Raw genomic sequence first — 21809 nt, 5'->3', positions numbered from 1 at the left:
TCAGTTGGGGTGGGGGCATAGTCTTTCATCTCTCCCCCTGCACACTAAAACATCTTATCCCACAGCAAGCAAGAGGACATTTGATTATTTTGGGTTGTTGTTTTACATTTGGACCAGGAGAGCTTGTCTAACTCTCAAAATTGTCCCACTTGGAATGGTGAGGGCTGCACTTTTTGTACTTTGGGACGCTGCAACGTATTAAAATCCATGAGACCTAGACACACCTGAAAAGTAAATATCTGGGTGAGTTCAGGGTGGTGTACTTCACATAAACCCGCACCATTTTCTTACCCACAATGCCCTGCAAACCTCCAACTTTGCTTGAAATCACAAATTTTTCCCACATTTTTGTGATGGAACCTTCCAGAATCTGCAGGAATCCACAAAATTCCTACTACCCAGCATTGTCGCATCTATACCGATAAAAATTCTGCCCCACTTGTCGGCCTAAAAATTGTTTCTTTTTCAAACTGCCCTTTTGGACCCGCTTTGGTTCCCCCCTCATTTTCGACCGGTTTTTGGCTCTTCCCTGTCACAGGCACTTGGCCCACCTACACAAGTGAGGTATCATTTTTATTGGGAGACTGGGAGGAATGTTGGATGGTAGGAAATTTGTGCCGGTGCAGTTTTCCCACACAGAAATGTGGGGAAAATGTGATTTTTTAGCTAAATTTGAGGTTTGCTGAGGATTCTGGGTAACGCAACACTGGGAGGGATCCACAGAGGTCAAACCTCTCTGGACTCCCTTGGGTATCTAGTTTCAGAAATGTTTAGGTTTGGTATGTTTCCTTAGATGGTTGCTGAGCCCAAGACCAAAAACAAAGTCCCCCCCCCAAAAAAAGAGGTTATTTTGTATTTGATAATTTTAATGTGTCTGCGTTTCCTGTCGTGGGCATAGGCTCACCCACACAAGTGAGGTACAGTTTTTATCGGGACACCTGGTTCAATGCTGGGTGGAAGAAAATTTGTGACTCCTCTCAGATTCCAGAACTTTCTATCACCAAATTGTAAAGATAAAGTGTTTTTTTGGGTCAAATTTTGAGGTTAGCAAAGGATTCTGGGTAACAGAACCTGGTGTGAGCGCCACAAGTTACCCTATCCTGGGTTCCTCTATGTGTCTAGTTTTCAGAAATGTCCAGGTTTTCTAGGTTTTCCTAGGTGCAGGATGAGCTATAGGCCAAAATCCACAGCTAGGCACTTTACAAAAAACAGGTCAGTTTTCTTTGGGAAAATGTGATGAGTCCATGTTGTATTTTGGGGAATTTCCTGTCACGGGCACTAGGTCTACACACACAAGTGAGGTACCATTTTTATCGGGAGACTTGGGGGAGTGCTGGGTGGAAAGAAATTTGTGGCTCCTCTCAGATTCCAGAACTTTCCATCACCAAAATTTGAGGGAAAAGTGTTTTTTTGGGCAAACTTTTGAGGTTTGCAAAGAATTCTGGTAACAGAACCTTGTGAGAGCTTCACAATTCACCCCATTCTGAATTCCCCTAGGTGTCTAGTTTAAAAAAATGTATAGGTTTGCTAGGTTTCTCAACGTGCCGGCTGAAATAAAAGCCAAAATCCACAGCTAGGCACTTTCCAAAAAACACGTCCGATTTCAATGGAAAAATGTGATGTGTCCATGTTGAGTATCCTGTCGCAGGCACTAGGCCTACCCGCGCAAATGAGGTACCATTTGTATAGGGAGACTTGGGGGACACAAAACAGAAGAACAAGTGTTATTGCCCCTTGTCTTTCTCTACATTGTTTCTTTCCAAATGTAAGACAGTGTGCAAGAAAGATGTCTTTTTAAGAAATGCCCTGTAATTCACATGCTAGTATGGGGACCCCGGAATTCAGAGATGTGCAAATAACCGCTGCCTCTCAACACCTTATCTTGTGCCCATTTTGGAAATACAAATGTTTCCTTGATATCTATTTTGACTCTTTATATTTCACCAAATGAATTGCTGTATACCCAGTATACAATGAAAACCCCTTGCAAGGTGCAGCTCCTTTATTGGCTCTGGGTACCTAGAGTTCTTGATTAACCCCTACTTATCCCCGCAACCAGAAGAGTCCAGCAGACGTAACAGTATATTGCTTTTGAAAATCTGACATCGCAGGAAAAAGTTACAGAGTAAAACGTGGAGAAAAATGGCTGTTTTTGTTACCTCAATGTCAATATTTTTTTTATTTCAGCTGTTACTTTCTGGAGGAAAACCTTGTAGGATCTACACAAATGACCCCTTGCTGAATTCAGAATTGTGTCTACTTTTCAGCAATGTTTAGCTGTCTGGGATCCAGCATTGGTTTCACACCCATTTCTGTCACTAACTGGAAGGACGCTAAATGCACAAAAAATAGTCAATGCCAAAATTATGATGAAAAGTGTGGTTTTCTGATTCACGTCTGCCTGTTCCTGATAGCTGGGAAGATGGTGATTTTAGCACCGCAAATCCTTTGTTGATGCCATTTTCAGGGATAAAACCACAAGCCTTCTTCTGCAGCCCTTTTCCATGTTTTTTTTATTTTTAAAAAACATTTTTTTTTGCTGTATTTTGGCTAATTTCTTGGTCTCCTCCAGGGGAACCCACAATCTCTGGGTAATTCTAGAATCCCTCGGATGTTGGGGAAAAAAGGATACAAATTTGGCGTGGGTAGCTTATATGGACAAAAAGCACGAACGTCCCCAAATAGCCAAAAAAGGCTCGGCACAGGAGGGGAAAAGGCCTGGCAGCGAAAGGGGTTAAACCCGGATGTTTATGTTTCCGTCAGAAAAGTAACACCGCTTTTAAAGCAGCACTGCTGCTTGAAGTTAGAAGCGTAGTTTAACACATTTCACTACTGTATATTACAGAGCCTTTCCTTTCTAGACTATGTTGTCTCCTACACAGTACTTATTTACAGACAGCGCAGATGCTTTATAACTTGTACTTCTGCTACTGTACATTGCAGAGCCTTTGCTTTCTATACTATGCTGTACCCTACACAGTACTGATTGATAGAAAGTGCAGATGCATTTCAACTTGTACTGCTGCTGCACATTATGAGCCTTTGCTTTCTAGATTACATTTTATCTTGCCCAGTACTGATAAATGGATAGCGCAGATGCTTTATAACGTGTACTGCTACTACTGTATAATTGAGACAATGCTGTATCCTACACAGTACTGTTTTACAGTTAGCACAGATGCTTTATAACCTTTACTGATGCTACTGTACATTACAGAGCCTTTGCTTTCTAGATTATACCGTATCCTACATAGTACTGGTTTATAGACAGCGCAGATCACTTTTAACTTCTACTGCTACTACTGTATATTACAGACCCTTTGCTTTCTAGATTATGCTGTACCCTACACAATATTGATTTATAGATAGCGCTTGTAAGTAGTACAACTCTTTTGTAGCTAGACGCCATGATTGCTTAGATCGCACTGATGTTTTATAACTAATACTACTATTTATAGTACTACTGCTTTGTACAGTACTAAAACTGGTATGGAGTGTACCGTTTTATAACTAGAACTGCTATTATAGCTAGTAATCATGTTTTACTGTTAGTAGTGGCTGCTTTATATTTAGAGCACATTCTTTTACACGCAGTGCTCCTTTTTCAAAACTATTATTGCTGATATTATATATAGTACTGCTGCTATATAACTAGAGATGCTGATACTGTGCTGCTTGGTAAAAAGTGTTGCTACTAATACAATAGCACTGCTGCTGTGTAACTAGTGATGCTTCTTTATAGTAAGTACTTCCACTATTATAGATTGTATTACTGCAATATATAGTAATTGCCTATATAAACAAGAAGTAATTCTCCTCCTACAGGTACTTCCATGGCTATTATTATAGATAATGCTGTTGCTGCCAATATCGACACTGTTGATGCTTTATAAATAATACTGCTGCTTTAAAGCTATTTTTTAATCATCATAAAATAACACTGCCTCTTTAAAACGTATACTGATGCATTACCACTAGTACTGGTGCTTTATAGCTAGGCGGATGCTAACATAGGCGGTACTACTGCTTTATAACTATTATTTCTTATTACGTTTGTTATTGCAGCTAGGGGTGCTATTATAGGACGTACTGCTGTCATCATAGATTCTAGTCCTGTTAATACCTGCTGCTGCTACTTGCTTTAAAACAAGCTCTGCTACGATTATATATTTATAAGATAACGTATCCCCTGCCATACATTTTAAGGATATTACAAGTCATAATACAGTTCCATGACCATATACAGGACCACAGCTGAGGGCTGAGTTCCTTTATAAATTTACGGAACTTTGAGGTGACTTGCAGTATCTCATCATGCACAGCAGGGGGGAATTTTATTCTCTACAATACATGGTCACAACATCACATTTCCCATAAATCTCTTAAATATGTGGTACACGTAGCTCTTTTGTATGAAGGAGAACGTGATTGCAAATATTAAGAATACAAATAGAATTCCTAGTGCAATATTAAACACATAAAAAAGCCGTTTGCAAAAGATATCATAATCAGTTTAATAATTGTCAGCCTTTAAAAAAGCCAGTAGCTCAGAATCTGTAGAAACATGTATTCTGTAATTACCTAAGGATTGCTAAAAATAAAGATGTTGCAATAAATATCTCCGTTCTGCTTGTCATTGTACAGCTAGAAAAACAGAGCAAAGAAAAAACAATGTGTTATTTTCTTTCTTTAACAGCTGCTTTGATTGTGTTCTGGGACCTGACCAGCCTTTACCCTTGGTTGCTGGCTCTCACAGCAGGTATTGTGATGTAAGAACTCAACTGTAATGACTTGTGAGTCATTACAGTTGAGTTCTTATATCAGTTCTTTATAATAGAGACTGGATGAGTCACAAGTCTCCTATAATAAAGAAATTAGAAACAGATTTTTATACAGGGATGGCAGAATCCCATGTGTTGTAACAGCTTTATAACAACTGCTGCTGGTATTATAGCTCATACTGCTACTTTGCAAATAGAGCTGGTGCTGTAATGTTAGTACTGCTACTTTGTAACTAGTGATGGAGCTCTATAGCTAGTAATTATGCTAATCCGATAGCACTGCTGCTTTTGGAGCTATTAATGGCCGTATTACATTTTGTTCTTCGGCTACTGTAGCCAGTACTGTATTATTGAAAAGGCTGCTGTTACCAAGCTCTCTAATAATAAATGCTGCTGTTTCATAGCTAGAACACATATTTTTATAGATATCACTGTTGAGCTAAAGCTGTAGCAGAGTGCCTCAGTGTGGTTGTTTTTTTAGCACATACTAATATATTTAGAAATAGACGTGTTCCTTTTGCTGATTTGCACAATGTACATGCGATTTGCTATTGAGTAAATTTACATTTTCAGCACAAAATTACTACAGGTAGAAATCAAGCACTGGTGGTAACTTGCCAGCACCACTCCTTAACAGTTTCCACTACTGGTGTATACACAGTGCTGTTACTTTATAGGCAATATTCTGTGCTGTACGGTGATTCATACTTACAGACACTACACATGTGATCTATAGAGTACTGTTGCTTACTAGCCAGTACATTTTTTATACCACTGCCACTGTATGAAGAGAACCTGCTACAATAGTGATGGGATTCTGATTTATTCTAATTATTGCTAATTTCCACATATCCACAGCTGTACAGAAAGTACTTGAGTCTCATAGAGTGCCTGACCATTTTAATGAATAACATTTCATACCTGTAGGCATCATGGCAGGTCCTCAGAACACAATTATTTTTTTTAGACCACAAAACTACGTACAAGGTGATATGTAAACTTCTGCTCCATTAGGAATAGAAATGCTTCTTTACTGATACCAGTATGCCTCTATATACATATATATACACATATCTAGTGAAGGTACCTTACAGATGTTGCTGCGGTCTTCTGGCCAGCACTTAAGTTTTACCCATAGCCAGTAAGGATTATCAAAACCGGGGGTGACGTTAGATATGTCTTTAATGGAGGTTTTTTGGTTGTGTGATTAAGGTATTTAAAAAAAATTGGTGTATACAGTTAGATTTGTTTTGTACAATACAAACATGCCAGAGCACACCTGATAGTAAGAGTACTGGTGTACCAGGGACAACACAATCAAGCCAGTGAAGAGCTTATTTTACTTTATTTATATTTATATACATAATGCGCGCACGTCATCCTGAAGGGGACATTCCAGTGCTAGAGCCAAACAAGGAAGCTCTGCACATAAACGCACTTTAAAGAGGATGGAGACAAGTTTTCAATCAGGGCTTGCTGGGAAGAACACAACGCTCTGCTAAGCCTGTGGAAGCTCACCTTGCCACATACAATAGCAGGTCTTGCCTCGCGGAGTGCCTTGTGCACATAGATAAGTATTTTAAACCTGGCTCTCTTCTGTACTGGGTGCCAGTCTAACTGATTTAGGCAAGCTGATGATAAACTACTTCTCGGGCTGCTGCAGATTAGTCTAGCAGCTTCATTGTGAATACGCTGCCAGAGACTGAAAAGTTGCCATCCCTAGATATAAGGTGTTGCCATAATCCAGTCTGCTAAGAATGAGTGCCTGTCTGCCTATCTGAGTGACTGTCTTACACCAGGCTAGAGAGATCCACCTGACTACCTTTCTCAGCATGCGTAAGAGACCAAAACACCTTCGGCACACCAAGTTTACCTTGTCCGGCATAGAAAGAGTCATCTAATACAACTTCCAAATTCTTGCTGGCTCTCATAGGCAATGGAGCTGCCCCCAGGGAGGTAGGCCACCAGGTGTCATTCCAGACTTTGTCAGCCCCTCTGAACAACAGGACAAGAACGAATCCAGCTGGCCGCTATCGAAAGACAGCCCAAGAGATTCTCACGAATAGGAGGCTGATTCTAGTCGATCATAATAATAAGCTTGGTGTCATCTGCAGAGGAAACTGTCTTGAAGGCCCAAGATTTTACAAGATTTGCCAAGGGAGCAACACAGACATTAAACAAAGACGAGCTTAGAAGTTACTTTTGTGGGACACCACAATTAGTCCGTGATGGGTCAGATTTAAGCCGAGAAAAATAGACAGAACAAGATCCCTTAGATAGAAATGCTCCAAACCATTGAAGAATGGTGGAGTACAAGCCTAATTCATGGAGCCCACGAAATAGCTGGAAGTAAGAAACAGTATCAAGGGCAGCAGACAGATCTAATAAGATTAGGGAGACAGCCTTAACCTGATCCACCTCCGATCTAATTTGGCCAACCACTGCCATCAGGTGAACAATGCACAGTTATTGGCTCTAAAGCCTATTTGGGAAGAGTCCAGAATATGATTAGCTTCCAGAAATCAGGTTAGCTGAGCATTAACTATCCTTTCCAACACCTTCGCTAAAAAGGCCGGAGGGTAATAGGATGATAACTGGGAAATCACCAGCCTCTGCTCCAGCTGTTTTCAATAGATGCACCATAAGAGCAGATTTCCAACAAGACGGGAAGTCAACCTTTTCCAAAGATGACCTAAACAACCAGGTATTAAAAGGGCATAAAAACAGGGCAAGTTTAAAGAATATAAATAGGGACAGGGTCCAAAGGTGATCCTGTCTTCACCACCATCGTGGTCTTTTTCAGTATTTCCTGATTAAGTTCCTGTAATTTACCCTAGGAGTAGATGTTCCAGAGTGAGGGCTAACTTCTTTCAGGAAGAACACTGCCCGGGGTGGTTGAGTCTCAAAAGCAGAGTAGATCTTATCAATCTTCTCATGCAAGAATACTGCCAGATCTTTTCATCACTGAACAGAAGTTGGAATGTTTTAACTCAAGGCTGTGGGATGAGAAGAGTTCCTTGGAGGACTTACTATTCTCCTCTAGACTCTTCACAAAAAAACCTCTTTAGTGATATTAAGCATTTCATGATAAGATTTTAAAGCAGCTCTAAATGCTGTATGATCCTGTGGGGTTTTAGAAGTCTGCCAATGGCACTCTAATGCCTTGCTCTCACCTTCTTAGCAATTCTAAGGTTGTTTGTATACCATTTCTCTGAATGAGCAGATCTCTGCATCTTCCTCAATTTAAGAGGGGCACATCTATTGAGAGCCTCAACAATTGCAGTCTCCAGAGCCTTAAGATTGGTGTCAATGGGGAGATCTGCATTTAAACTAGGAGCGTAAAAGTTGTCTGGGAACAACTCCAGTGAAACTTTCTGCAAGGGTCTAGACCTCACTGAAAGAGTATTGTGCATGGCGAGAAACTTGTTATGCACCATAACTATGAATTTAAATTAAAATGATCTGACCAACATACAGGATCAATAGAGAGAATGGAGATGTAACAGATATTTGAAAACAGTAGATCCAGACTATGTCCTGCTCTATGATTGGGGCCTTTAATCCAAGGCATACAGTTGCAAACGCTTAAATGGGAAATATACTTTAGTGGAGCATGCCCACTTGATGTCTTGAAATGGACCCCTTTCTCCCCTCGATCTTTGTCATCCATCCCTGCCATTATTATTTAGTCACTGCAGTGATAAAGGTATGTCAAGTCCTGTGCCGACTTGTGGTGTGCTTGTGATATAATTTTTCCCTCACTAACAGAGCCATTATGGAAGACTCGCCATGGTAGCAATGTTGGAGAGCAGTGCTCCATGTCAACAGACTGGGGGAGAGCTGTAGATGAAGGTCATGGGTGAGGCAGCAGTTAGCTTATAAGAATATGATAGGTGGTGTGTCCAAAATGATCAATGGGCACAAGAGGCAATGATTGGTTAAGGAATTTTTCAGCTTTACCTTTCAACGTTTACTTTAATTTTTAAGAAAGTAACCAATTGTGATACTTAGAAAATCAAAGATAGTCATGAGATAATATGTGCTTGAGACAGATCTTTGCATTGTTAATGGAAAGTAAAGAACATCCATGTTTAAATACATTAAAAGCTCTCTTTCATGTGTTTGTGTTTCAGTTCGGATGTTTTTCACCTATCAAACAACACTAACTATCCATGTGCAAATAATACATTTTTGTGGTAGATTTGAAAGATCTGGTAGTGTGGAAGTGCTAGGTGTTTGTAGAATCTGAACATCAAAAGGAAGCACTTACAAAGGTAAAATACCACATTAATCCTTTCTAGTCACCATTTTTTCATTTCCCAAATGGTATTCAACTGCTTATTAGACTACTAGGTGCTTTGTTTTGGCATTCGTGATTCTTAAGAAGGGTTTCTGTATAGAAGATTACATTTAGCAGCAAACCTGATTTTGGCAAGCAAGCAAACTCATAAGGATGCCAGGAGCTGAGCCATGTCTGTCATTGACTAAGAGTCAAAGCACAGGTCAAAATATCAAAAAATGGCATTTAAACCATGCATCACATGTTGTATAAAAAGTTTCCTTAAAACAAAAAAAAACAAAAAATCTTCAACATCTGTGTTTATTTCATTCAGTACATTAAAAGTTATATATATTTTTTCACTAAAAAACAAACGTTAAAGTGACCTTATAGTTACATCGTGCAGCCATACAAAACGTCACATTTCAAAAACAAAAGAAAACTGCAATTCACAGGTTATAGTTTAGTGAGCTAACTATTAACTTCTGGCCCAGATATCCAATGCTTATAACCACAATATTACATATTAATGTATATTTTGTTAGCATGAGTTTGATTTAATCTGCAACCAATGTGATATGGATGTTTGAAACTCACATAAGAATGCAGGTACTATTTCTCTTGTTTAGATGAAACACTGTTTGACCTGAAACTTAACTGCCACCTAAAGTGTGCACCATATAACTTTACCCATGCTAAATCAGACTTGTCTGCAATATTTAAATATTTAGTAGTATGAGCACACGTGTACATGGTTCATTTACGATGTATATTTTTAGGTCCTTCAGTAAATACTTTGATTTTTAATGTTGACTACCATTTCATAAACTAACCTGTGTGACAGTCGTTTGGATGATGCCATCAGTGATGTAATCAAATATGTCATTTAACATGTGATATAATACGTGAAGTCATAAGCAAAGCATCGTGGAAGCATAAATTACAGTTAGCTCACTATACAAATGGTGAATTTACTTTTTTTTTAATTCTGTTTTATGTGTTTTCATTGTTTAAATACAACGTCACTTTAACCTTTGTTTTCTTCAGTAAATTTCAGGATTTGTTTAAATTTATTCTACATTCATGGTACTTAACACCTTCAAATTGCCAAAATCTGTACAAATGGCATACAACCATATGCAGCACGATCACTAAGCAGAAGTTGTGTTCAACTGTGTGAAATCATCCACAAACTATTGATATAAGTAAATTCAGAAGTGACACATTGTGCCTTTACCATCTTTGTGCCAGGCTGTAGACTGAAATCCTGCCACACCATCTAGTCCTTTTGGGGCTGGTGTAAGGTAGTGCAGTGAGTTTTGCAAACACAATAACTTCTTCATCTTGGACATCAGGAGTAGTCGTACTAGTGGTACTCACTGCAGTACTCAATGCCTACTTCTTTGTAGACATGATGGATTTAGACTGCTTGTCTGAATTAGCAATCTCAAACACTGTTCAGGGAAATGAGTTCCTGATTGTTTCTATAGCATAAGAGCATGTTTTCGACAACTGTTCATATTCCAACCAATCATCTGGGTGCTTCTATTTTATTTTTTTCGACCTCCCATTAGGTACTATGGTAGTTCCACAAGACCTAAAGGGCCAACGAGAGACTGCTGCGTCACTTCCACATGGCTTTTGCTTCCTTTCATGGGTCATGCAGGACCTGGACTTTTTTTACAAAATTCTAGTTTACTAGGAAAGGGCTATTTTTTTATTATTAAACCACGGGGATTTGGAAAAGCCTCTAATATTTGTTATATTTAAAGTTGTTTGAATATATTCCTTCTGTGTCCTCATTTTTATTTTACTTTGGCATTACCTCAGTACTTTGAAAAGTACTATGGCATCAATAACTCACAGTAAAAGCAGCCCTGATTGTTCCTGCCTCTTTTACAATATTATCCTAATTGATCTCTGTGGCTGAACCGGCTCTCTCCATAGATCCTACATATTTGATGCTTTTGTTTGTTTTTGGGGACCAAACCTAAAGCAACTGATTTAGGAAGTGAGGAGCAATAGTATGAGGTCCTAGGACCAGCTCCTAATATGCTGCTGCACTGCTCTTGTTCCTGTCTTCTTGCTTTTCCCTCATTCTTACTACTTTCTCTTTGCTTTTCCCCCCTTTTTGTGTGCTTTGCCCTTGCTTTTCCTTCATTTTCACTCCATTCTCCTTGCTTTTCTCCTCTCATATTGTGTGTCCGCTCTTTGCTTTTCCTTCATTTTCACTGCATTCTCCTTGCTTTTCCTCTGTTTTTGTGTGCCTTCTCCTTGCTTTTTCCAAGTTGTCACTGCTTAGTCCTTGCTTTTCTCCCATTTTTGTGAGTCTTCTTGCTTTTCCCTTGTTTTCACTACAAAGGGGACCTGCAAGCACCTGGATACCCTGTCAGGTGATTTGTTGGGCTTTGCAAACCCTAATTGATTGACTGATCGAGGAGACCCAGGAGGAAGCAAAGGGGGCACAGAAGTCCACTGTGTGACAGTTATTCCATATCAGAGATAGAGATTTAAAAAGACTGCCTGACAAGACAGCGACCTCAACTTGTGCAAGAAAACCTTAAGCCACAATACAAAAAAGCAAATATATCTTCAGCACATATGGGATGCATAAGCATCAGAAAGCATGGCACTCAGAGTTTAATGCTGCCAAAAGATGTTGACATAAAGATAAGAAGGCCTTTATGTCATCTGCACCCTAGTAGAATGCAACACATCCTGTATCCAATGTACTGCAAGCTGCCCTCCAGAGTGAGAAGAGCACTTGCATCCCTTTTGTGGCACTGTGACCTTCGCTATTTACTCAGCCACACTGTCATTAATATTCGTGGGCAGAGGTGTCAAGCTACAAAAAATCAAGTTCTCACTAGGCAAATTAAAAACAAATTAATCCAAGCTGGAATTAGCTTTTTGTAGAAAAACTAAAAATGGTAAAATCTTTAAAATTTTATTTAAAAAGGTTAGTTTCAGAGCCGCCTTTAGTGGTTCAAAAATAGAAAAACTTTTGATGTTTGTCATGTCTGTTTTAATGTAAAAAATATATATTTCACTGTAGAGATCTACATCAGACATTAAAGACTTGTTGTAGTGATCTAGCTCTGAGCCAGAGGTAAGGGCCAACAATAAGGGATGGAATCTTTAATGGTTGTTATAGTCCACTGTGACAGGCTATTAAAATATTTTTATACATAAGGACAGAATCAACACTTCAGCTGTGAGCAGGCTTGGGCACAGGGCTTGGCCCCTCAAAGCACATGGCATTTAGCTAATCGCAGTTTCCAGCACCCGCAGGGGGTCAACTTGCCACGGTATAAGTCCTTTGGCCATGCGTGCCATGGGCTTGCCCACAAGGCACGGCTCCGCACCAAAATACTCTTGAGCAGTCAACCACGTGTGGGCTCCCACCTCAATATTCTTCTTATTTCTTTTTTGCTCTCCCAAACCCAAATCCTCAAAGGCAGCTAACACCCTGCTGTGCATGTTTACTGGCCATGCCCCATGTGGAGTTGGGTGCAGAGCGCGTGTCCTGTAATGGCAGCCACAACATTTCTGTTGAACTTGAGGCTAGCCAATCAGATGCCTGGGAACCAAAATGGCTGGTGGTAAACACACTAAGACCATCAGATTGTTTTTTTTATTTTTTTTATTTACAGTACCTACCAACTTTTTTTTTAAACTTTGAATCCCACTCCAAATACCTCCTTAAACATTTTTTTAAACAGACTGAACAGATTTACACCAAATAATGAAAAGTGCGCTTTCTGAACAAAGTTCCAACTTTCTGCCAACATTGGTGTAATTCTGTTCAGGCATTTTTTTTTTTATAACTTCTCAAAATTTCTAAGAGGATTAACACGGGAAAGCAATATTATTAGCCCACCCTCCTTTTTCCCTTACCCCTCTCCACCCCCTGGATGGATTATTCCCTGAAACTTTTTATGAAGCAGCTGAGGTAGATCAACTTTTTCTTGGGAAATTTCATAAGGATTCATCAAATGTGGTACCAAAGTTATTAGCAAAACAAAAAACACTTCATATGGAAACTCAATCAATTACAATTGGACTGTGGCACTCTATATATCAGGGAGCCTGCCCCAATGCATAAACTTTTCTTCGGGAAATTCCAGGAGACAAATCTAGTACGAATTAATTGCTTTTACACAGGTTTATTATTTCATACAGTAAAAGTGCAAGTTGATACCAAAGAGAAATGGCTATATATATCTATATCTATATATATCTATATCTATATCTATATCTATATCTATATATATATATATATATATATATATATATACATATATATATATATATATATATATATAAAATGAGAGAAATTCAGCAGTTACACCTAGTTATTTCAAGTAACTATGACTCAAGCCCTCGCCATGCACTGCTAATTACCCCAGATATCACAGCACTCATGACAACTATTATAACGTCAATAAAAATATCAATGAAACATCAAAAGTCAAATTATTGAAGAAAAAACTGCATGCAAGGTCGCGAGTTATAGTTACCTTAGGCAGCGTGTTATAGTTACTTGAAATAACTAGAACTGCTGAATTTCTCTGGTTTTGTGCAAGTAAATTCAGAACCTAACTATAACGTCCCTGTAACTTTTGTTTTTTTTAACTGAATATATATGACACACATACACACACTGAATCACTGAAAAAAACAGAGAGGGTAATATCCACCATATGTGGATGACTTGAAAGATATGATATGTTCCACCACATGGTCAAAGACTATGTCCACTATCAAGCGAACAGTGATTAAAAACTGGCCACTGGTATACAGTGTTGAATTACTTTAAGCCCACAAACCCAACAGGATGCTGTCCAATGACTGGATTATGTCATCACTTATGACATCAATTTTTGTTAAACAAATTTGATTAGGTTTTCAACTCACTTACACCTCATATGACGGGTCCCTAACATTGGGGGCACTCATGGACCAGATACACAGTGCCATAATGTCCATTCAAAGGCACGTACAATATAATAGAATTTGCATATATGCATCGTGATGCATGATGACAATTTTAATCAAGGAAGTGCATAACATAATAACATTCCATTCCCCTAAACTTCCACATCCCTCCCTTCTACGTGCCCTGGTCATTCCTGTTTCTATAAATAGTATGTACTTCACCATGTGAAAGCAGTCCCAAGTGCCTTTGTGTCTCCTCCACCTCATGGATTCCCGCCCCTCCCATGCAAACTCCATGGGGGACGTTTAGCACACAGTGCAAGCACTGTTTCTAGGAGGTGAGGAGGGATCAGGACTCTGCAATGTATCCACTAATACCTTCCAGGCCCTAGCCCCATCGATTGAACCTTGACCACTGTTTGGCTTCCTGAAGTTTCACTTCACTTTCGTAGCCCGCCCATCGTAGAAATTCCCTCTTCCATACCTTCACCCAGGGTCCACTTTGATCCTTTCAATTCTTGGAAGCAATAATAAAAGCCAGATCTTGGAATTGGCTTGCGATTTTAGTTTTAGCAGTGTGCAGGAATCAACTTAAAAGACAGTGCCCTGGGATGCACGGAATGCCCCTGTCAGTAACAACCGCCAATATTCCAGTAATGTTCTCACAATAGTCTGCCAACTTCACACAATCCCAAAACATGTGGAAAACATCAGCGCCCACCACCCCACATTTTGGGCACCTGACACTCTCCACTGCAAAATACCCATCAATTCTTCCAGGGGTAAGGGATGCACTGTTCAATACGTAAAAATGAATGAGTTTAAATCGGGCATTCCTAGATACCTTGGGTGTACACTCCAGGATGTGTTCCCAGTTCCCCAAGTCATCCTCCTAGTGGGCCCTACGGGAATCTAAAGGTGTCATCTTGTCCCCACCATATTCTTTTATGTAGGCAGGTAATAGCTTAGAAGATTCTCGATGAAGAAACCATGTTTTGACAACCTTTAGCTTGAGGTGACTCTGGAAAGCCCTGTACCCCAATGTCTGTGGATGGCTGCAGTTATTGCTCCATGAAGGAGGATGTGGCCTTGGGGTAGGTCACATCTCATTCGGAACTCCTCAAATGGGAGGAACATTTCAGCCTCAAACAGGGGTTTAAGCGTTGTCGTCCCTACAGCCACCCAGTCCGGTAGGTCCCACCAACCTCTATCATGTGGGAGCGCTGCCAGAAATCACACTGGAGTATCAGGTGAGTACAGTAGCTTCACCCGGGGTTTCCAACAGGCTTCTGACCCAGCAGCGGCGCAATACTTTGAACTCCATATTGTCACCTACACAGGGTCAGAGAAGACGTATTTTAGCTAGTCTGTAAATATTAGGGACAAAAGGGCCCATTTCCTTATCAGGTGTGAGTCTGCCGGCTATCAACTGCGTTAACCATTGGAGCTGTCCTACTAAGTGATAGGTCTCGAAGTCAGGCATAGCGAACCCAGCTTCTGCAACTGGTCTCTGAAGTGTGCTCACTGCTACTCTCCTGCGACCTGTGCCTCAAAAGTAGGCCGTAACAAGCATGTCCAGGTCCCTAAAAAATGCCTGAGGGATCCAGACAGGTAACCCTACAAAAAAAAATACAGCAGCTGGGGAAGAGCTATCATTTTCAGCAAGGCCCCTCGGCCCACCACCAAAAGGGGGAGCATTTTCCAAAATGTTGTAGTGGAATGGCGCACCCTAATGGCCTTCCCCACATTCCCCTCCAGTAAGTCGGTAGAATCAAGAAAGACCCGAACTTCGAAATAGGGCAGACAGTTGGACTTCCACTGCAGCACCCCCAAGTCCCCCTGCTGGGGAATTAGCAAGATTTCTGCCAATTAACTCATATGCTACAAAGGAAGCCAAAACACCCTAGGAGAGCCGAAGTGCCTGCCAATGCTCCCTCCATATCACTAAGAGAAAGCAGAAGATCATCTGCATATAATACAATATGGTGCGTCTGGGCTTCCACCACTATGCCCCTATATGCGTTTCCTGTCCTAGCATAGCAAGTCAATGGTTCCAGTGCCAGGGCAACTAGTGGTGTCAGAGGGCAGCCCTGCCTGGTTCCTCGCTCAACTCTATACCCTGCCAATATCATTTGACCCATGCCGACTCTAACTGAGGGGTCTACGTACAGCTACCTGGTCCAGGCCAGAAATCCTTGTCTGTGGTCAAAATGTGTCACTACACCATAGGGGTAGGCCCATTCCAGGCTATCAAAAGGCTTTTCAAAATCCACCACAAAGATCACTGCTCACGCTATGTCAAATATGTGCCAGCGTCCAGTACTGTGAGGAGTCTACAAATATTAAGTGCTGTATTGCGGCCCAGTATGAATCCTGCCTGGTCTCCGTGACTGAGGCTTGGCATATTGTGAAGAAGTCCTGTGGCCAAGACCCTATTGAGGATTTTGCAATAAATATTGAGCATCGATAATGGGCGGTAGGCCTTCATGTCATGAGCTGGCTTCTTCGGCTTCAGCAAAGGTACATCCATGGCTTCAGTTGTGGAGGGTGGCAATGGACCTGTTTGTCAAGCTGCCTCACAGAGGTCCACCAACTTAGGGGCCAGGTCCTCTACATAAGCAGAATAAACCTTTACCAGGCAATCCATCTGTACCAAGTGTTTTGTTTCAGGCCATGGGCTTTTTGGCTGCCCGAATGTCTGGGAGAAGGACATCTTTAACCAATTTCTCCACTTCTCCAGGGTAGACAGTAGGAAGCGTCACAGGCTCCAAAATAGTCTCAATGTCACCAGTCGTACACTCAACAGTACTTCGATAAAGATCGGAGTAATATTTGTGAAATTCATAATTGATATCTTCCTGTCAATACATTTTGAAGCTTTGCCCAGTATACAGCTCCACAATAACTGAGCCCCATTTTGCTGGGTTTGCAAACCATGCCAGTAACATCCCAGTGCATGCTTTCTACACATGCACCCAGACCATATAATTCTTATAATCAAAACATCTCAAGCACTCCACCTGCTCCGCAACTTTCTCTCTGGTCTCTAGGAGCTCAGGCTATACTTCTGGGTGCACAGGTATGAGCCATTCAAGAGCCTGCATCTCCCCCTCAGAGGACAAAACCTCTGTCAGCAAAGTCCGCTGGACTCCTACTGACTCAGAAGTACATCTACCCCTGATCACAGTTTCCAATGCGGCCCACTTCACCTGAGGAGACGACGCAGAACCAGCATTTTCATCAAAGTAATTTTTAATGGCAGATCCAGTTCCGTCATGGAAAACCGGGTCTTCCATTGATTCCAGCCTCAACCTCCACAGTGGGATGCAGGGCTGAGTCCTCTTCCAACCTAGTCCCACCAACTATGGATTATGGTCAGATATGGTTTTGGAAAGGTATTCAGTTGTTTGTACCAAAACATGCACACCAGGCATACATAAGAGAGCATCTAGTTACACATGAAGGTGGTATGAAGGGGAAAAGAAAGTGTAGTCCCTTTCCCCCAGATGATAGGAGCGCCAGGAGTCTATTAATCCCCATTCCGATTGCCCGGCAGAAAACACTCTGGCCACCTGGATTGTCTGGACATCTCACAACAGGGGTGAGATTAAGCACCCGATCTGCTACACAGTTATAATCCCCTCCTAAAATAATTGAGCCTACTAGATGGGGAGCTAATACCTGTGATAGATCAGCAAAAAAGGTTACCTGTCCTACATTTGGCCCATATTTGCTGCTAATAGTCAGTGGCCAGCTCGATGATCGAGATGTTACTACCACATAATGAGCTATGGGATTTATCAGGTGCCTAATATGCTGGAAGGGAATGCCAGGATGCACCCATAGCATGACTCCTCTCGCATGGGTTGAATATGCTTTATAATAGGCCTGCCCCCTCCATCAGCGCTACAGTGCTGCTCCATCATTAGCAATGAGGTGTGTTTCCTGAAGGAGCGCAATTTGTATCCCCCTCCTATTAAGATAGGAGAACACTTTGCATCTCATAGCCATAGTGTGCATCCCCCTAATATTCTGAGGCAGGATTCTGTACCTCACAGGGGGTTACAACTGTATATAGTGAAGACATTTGGGTACGGTCACCAGACTTCTACAGCCCAAGCACAGGGGACCACTCCACCTCGAAACAGTAAGGACCCCCTTACCCACTGCACACTTCAAACATCCCCTCTCAACTAGGAAACAACAAACTTCCCAACTCCAACACCCAAGGACAAGCAGTTCAACTCCACCCATCAAAACAGCCATTCAACATACATGCATTTGTGTGAGGACCCAGAGAAAACTCAAATAAACTGAAGTAGTGACTATTCTAGAGCCCCATGCCAGTTCCTCTTCCACCCGATCAGTTGAACATAAGTATATTATGATTGCAGGGCACCCTCCAACATCTCATCTGGAAAGTAATATACAATCAGCGAAGGCCCCTACTCCCCCCTAGAAACAACATACAGTTCACAGCTCGCCATCTGCATTAAATAGGTTAATCAGCTGTGCCAGATGTGACATTGGGTAGGTCACCATCTGAGTCTTCAGTTGAGCGGACATTGTGAGTTAGGTCTGAAACCTGGGCATCTCCCTCACCCAGCAAGAGGTTTAGGCTCATTCCATCTCTACTCATTGCTGCCAACACCTTCACCGCTCTTGTACTCTCTGGACCGCCACCTGCTGCAGGGCCCCACCATGGGCACCACCTCTCTGTTGCCTCATTTTCCTTCTTTTAGGCCATCGTTTGAGGTATTCCAACATGTTTCTCCCCTCAATGTGCTCTGAAAGCTTACAACGTGAATATTGTTAGTTTGTGACCTGTTCTCACTATCTTCTGCTCAGGTCTCCAATGTTTGAACTTTGTCTTCCAAGAGCGTGAGCCGTTCACACATCACCATGTCTGAAGGAATGTCGGCAACCAGCCTCTCTATTCTTGTGACCGTTTCCACGAGGATCAGATGATCGTCTTTCATAATGCTCAAATCCTGAGGGTATCAATTTTCATCTCAAATGCTTCCCTAAAGGCAATAGTGGCTTGCAAGATGTCTTGAGAGTGGGTCCTTCAAAGAGTTCCCTTTGTGGTGCTAGCAGGGTGCACACATGTACTTCATCGGCCATCGCACCCAGGGCCCAACCTTCTGAATCCAAAACGTTTTTTTCTAGTGGCTTTGTCCATGTCTATAAGACAGTGGCCAACGGGTGCCCCTAGAATTACAGCTCAGGCCCACTGGTGTGGCCACTCAATATGACCGCAACAGTCCTCTGCCAGGATGTGGAGGATCAAAGGCCAGGATAGAATGCCTATCTTGCATACTAGTTAAGCAGCACCACACAGAGGCGCATCCCTCTGTGCAATTGGTGGAACCGAGCAGAGTCAGGCTCAATATGTCCGCTCTTTGGTGCCTGTACACTCCAAATGGAAAGGTAACTTCTATCCGCAGTCCTGCCGCTGCCACAGGGTCAGGATATCAGCCCTTGTCTCCTCTGTCAGCACATGCGCAGACTATCAGGTCCAGTGGGTAGTGAAAGCCTCCTTGAGATCCCACAGATGATAGTTTATGCATGATGTGTGCTCACCTGGAAAGCCTCTATGCTCAGGTCGCCCTGGCTCCCACCTCAATGAGCCATGGAGCAGAGCAGTTTGCCTATATTTCAGGTCAGCAGTCATCTGCACCTTATATGCTTAGTTGCATGGAGGGAGCCACAAACTACCAGTGTACACAGTGCCTGCCGCCTCTTACTGCCTTAGCCAGTTTCAAGGGCCTCCGCCCATGACGAGTGCAGGTTTCCAGTGGTGCACCACAAACAGAATCACCACTACCCCTGCCACACACGCAGTGCCTGGTGGGAAAAGCGGTAGGTATTCAAGCTCCCAGTGTGAGCCCTAATAGGGCTCCGCCTGTAGAAATCCCTGGTCTCTCTGGTGTCCCTGGGGTCAGCTATCCCCGCTGTGGCCCGCTTCTTCAGTCACTCACCCAGCCTCCGTATCACTCCCAGGCTGCCAGAGTTCTCTTCATCTCTCACCGGTTCTCCACCGGCTGTGTCTTGCAAAGGTGTCCCCGCCGTGCCCGCCTCGCGTAGTTCCAGCGGTGTCGGACAGCAGCACAGATCCAGGTCTCTGGGCGCAGACTAGCAGTGTGTGGCAACCATCCTGTCTGCACCACTGCACTCAGCTCACCTCAGGGCAAAAAATGTCTCCTGCTAGCATTCAAGGGTCTTTTGAGCAAGTTGTGGTATGAAGTAGCCCGTAGGTGTTTGAGGCTGCCCCCGGGCTCTGGCTAATTACAGGATTTGTCAGGTGGGGAATCGCCTGGCAGGAGCTCAGTAAAACCTATATCTACTGCATTGGCGTTTGGCCACGCCTCACCTTACTTATGACACAAATGATGCAAATGAACATGTCATGAGTGCAGTTATGGCGGGATGGAGTGGGGCAGATTAGTTCAGTAATATAACTTGTTAATTTCAGTGTTTTCCCGTTTTTGAACATTTTTTTTATTTCTTTTTTTTTTTTTTTTTTTTTTACAATTCAACAACTAAAACGTCACTTCAAACTTAGTTTTTTTCAGGAAATTTCGGGGCTCTTTTTTTTTTATTTTTTTTTAACATTAGCTAAAATAGTATTACCATTGCCCAAATATAACATCACTATCATCTTTGTTTTTTAGTGAATTTCTAGGATTTTATGATCATTTCCAGCCAACACCTACCCATACCCCTTTTACCCTTTTTTTAAAAACTATTTCAGGAAACTGGGACAGAGTCCTCAAGTCCTGTAATTGCGGCTGCAACACTGACTTCTCAGTTACTGTTAGTCAATCAGATCATTCACTACCAGTACACAGAACTGAAATGGGTGAATGGAGCAAAAGCTACCTCAACTAACAGAAGGCCGTACTGATTATTAAATTTACGTAGAATGGTACTCAAGCTGGGCCAATAATACAGATATGCCTAACTTTTTAATCCCTTCAAGCCTAACCAGATCCCTTCTTCAAAGACTAGTTTTTCAAAAAACCCTGAACAGATAACATACAAAATCACCAATAAAATGGAATCTGTGTAAAGTTCTAACTTTCTGACAAACTATGTGAAATTACATTCAGATATTTTTTTCTGTATTTCTGTATTGGCGAGCAAAGTTTCCAGTGGCAAATAACATGGTAAATCAACGTATTGAGACACTCCCCAGCAGCAAGTCTTTAAAGTCTGCAAACCATGCCATGGGGTCCTCAATCCCTCTGTAGCAAACATGCATGCCAATATTAGCCACACTACAAATGACACGAATTAAACAAAAAAACAGACTTGTCACAAAATCCACGCATCCTGGCCACTATGTTAACCAAACCAAAATAATCTGGTGGGGCTACATCAATGGCAATTCATCGCCATTCAGATGTGTCAACTGAGGGTACCAAAGTGGAAGGAAAAAAAATATATTTGCAAAGCCTATTGGTCTGGCCCTGGATAACTGGAATGCTTTTCTTCTATTTTTTTTTCTTTTTGAAAACATGCAATAGGCAGAAAAACTGCCAAAATCTAAAGAATATAACAACAAAGGAGTGGCCCTGCAGCCCACGCATAACAGTCCTGGCACTGAAGGTCGCTTCTTTTCTGACAGCTGTGCACATACAATCAGACAAAAATGCCATCACTCACACAGAAAGATCACCAATGGATGAAGTGGTCTCGCCCATGGCTCAGAGGTGTGTGATGCGGTAGGTGGATGCAAAATGTGAATGCCACTTGGACAGACCAATAGATGAAGAAGGCTTCCAATTTCATGTATATTTATATGTTTT

At 41.8% G+C, this 21809-nt stretch overlaps 1 protein-coding gene across 2 annotated transcripts in view; it reads right to left on the bottom strand.

The window, feature by feature from the left end:
* Positions 1-21809, bottom strand: part of DENND1B (DENN domain containing 1B) — a 1047500-nt gene that overhangs the window by 658499 nt on the left and 367192 nt on the right. The gene's annotated exons all lie outside the window — the stretch shown is intronic.

The sequence above is a fragment of the Pleurodeles waltl genome, chromosome 4_2 (assembly GCF_031143425.1).
Source record: "Pleurodeles waltl isolate 20211129_DDA chromosome 4_2, aPleWal1.hap1.20221129, whole genome shotgun sequence".
Classification (NCBI taxonomy): domain Eukaryota; kingdom Metazoa; phylum Chordata; class Amphibia; order Caudata; family Salamandridae; genus Pleurodeles; species Pleurodeles waltl.
The sequence above is the reverse complement of the archived record's forward strand: the minus strand, read 5'-3'. Positions and strand labels throughout refer to the sequence as shown.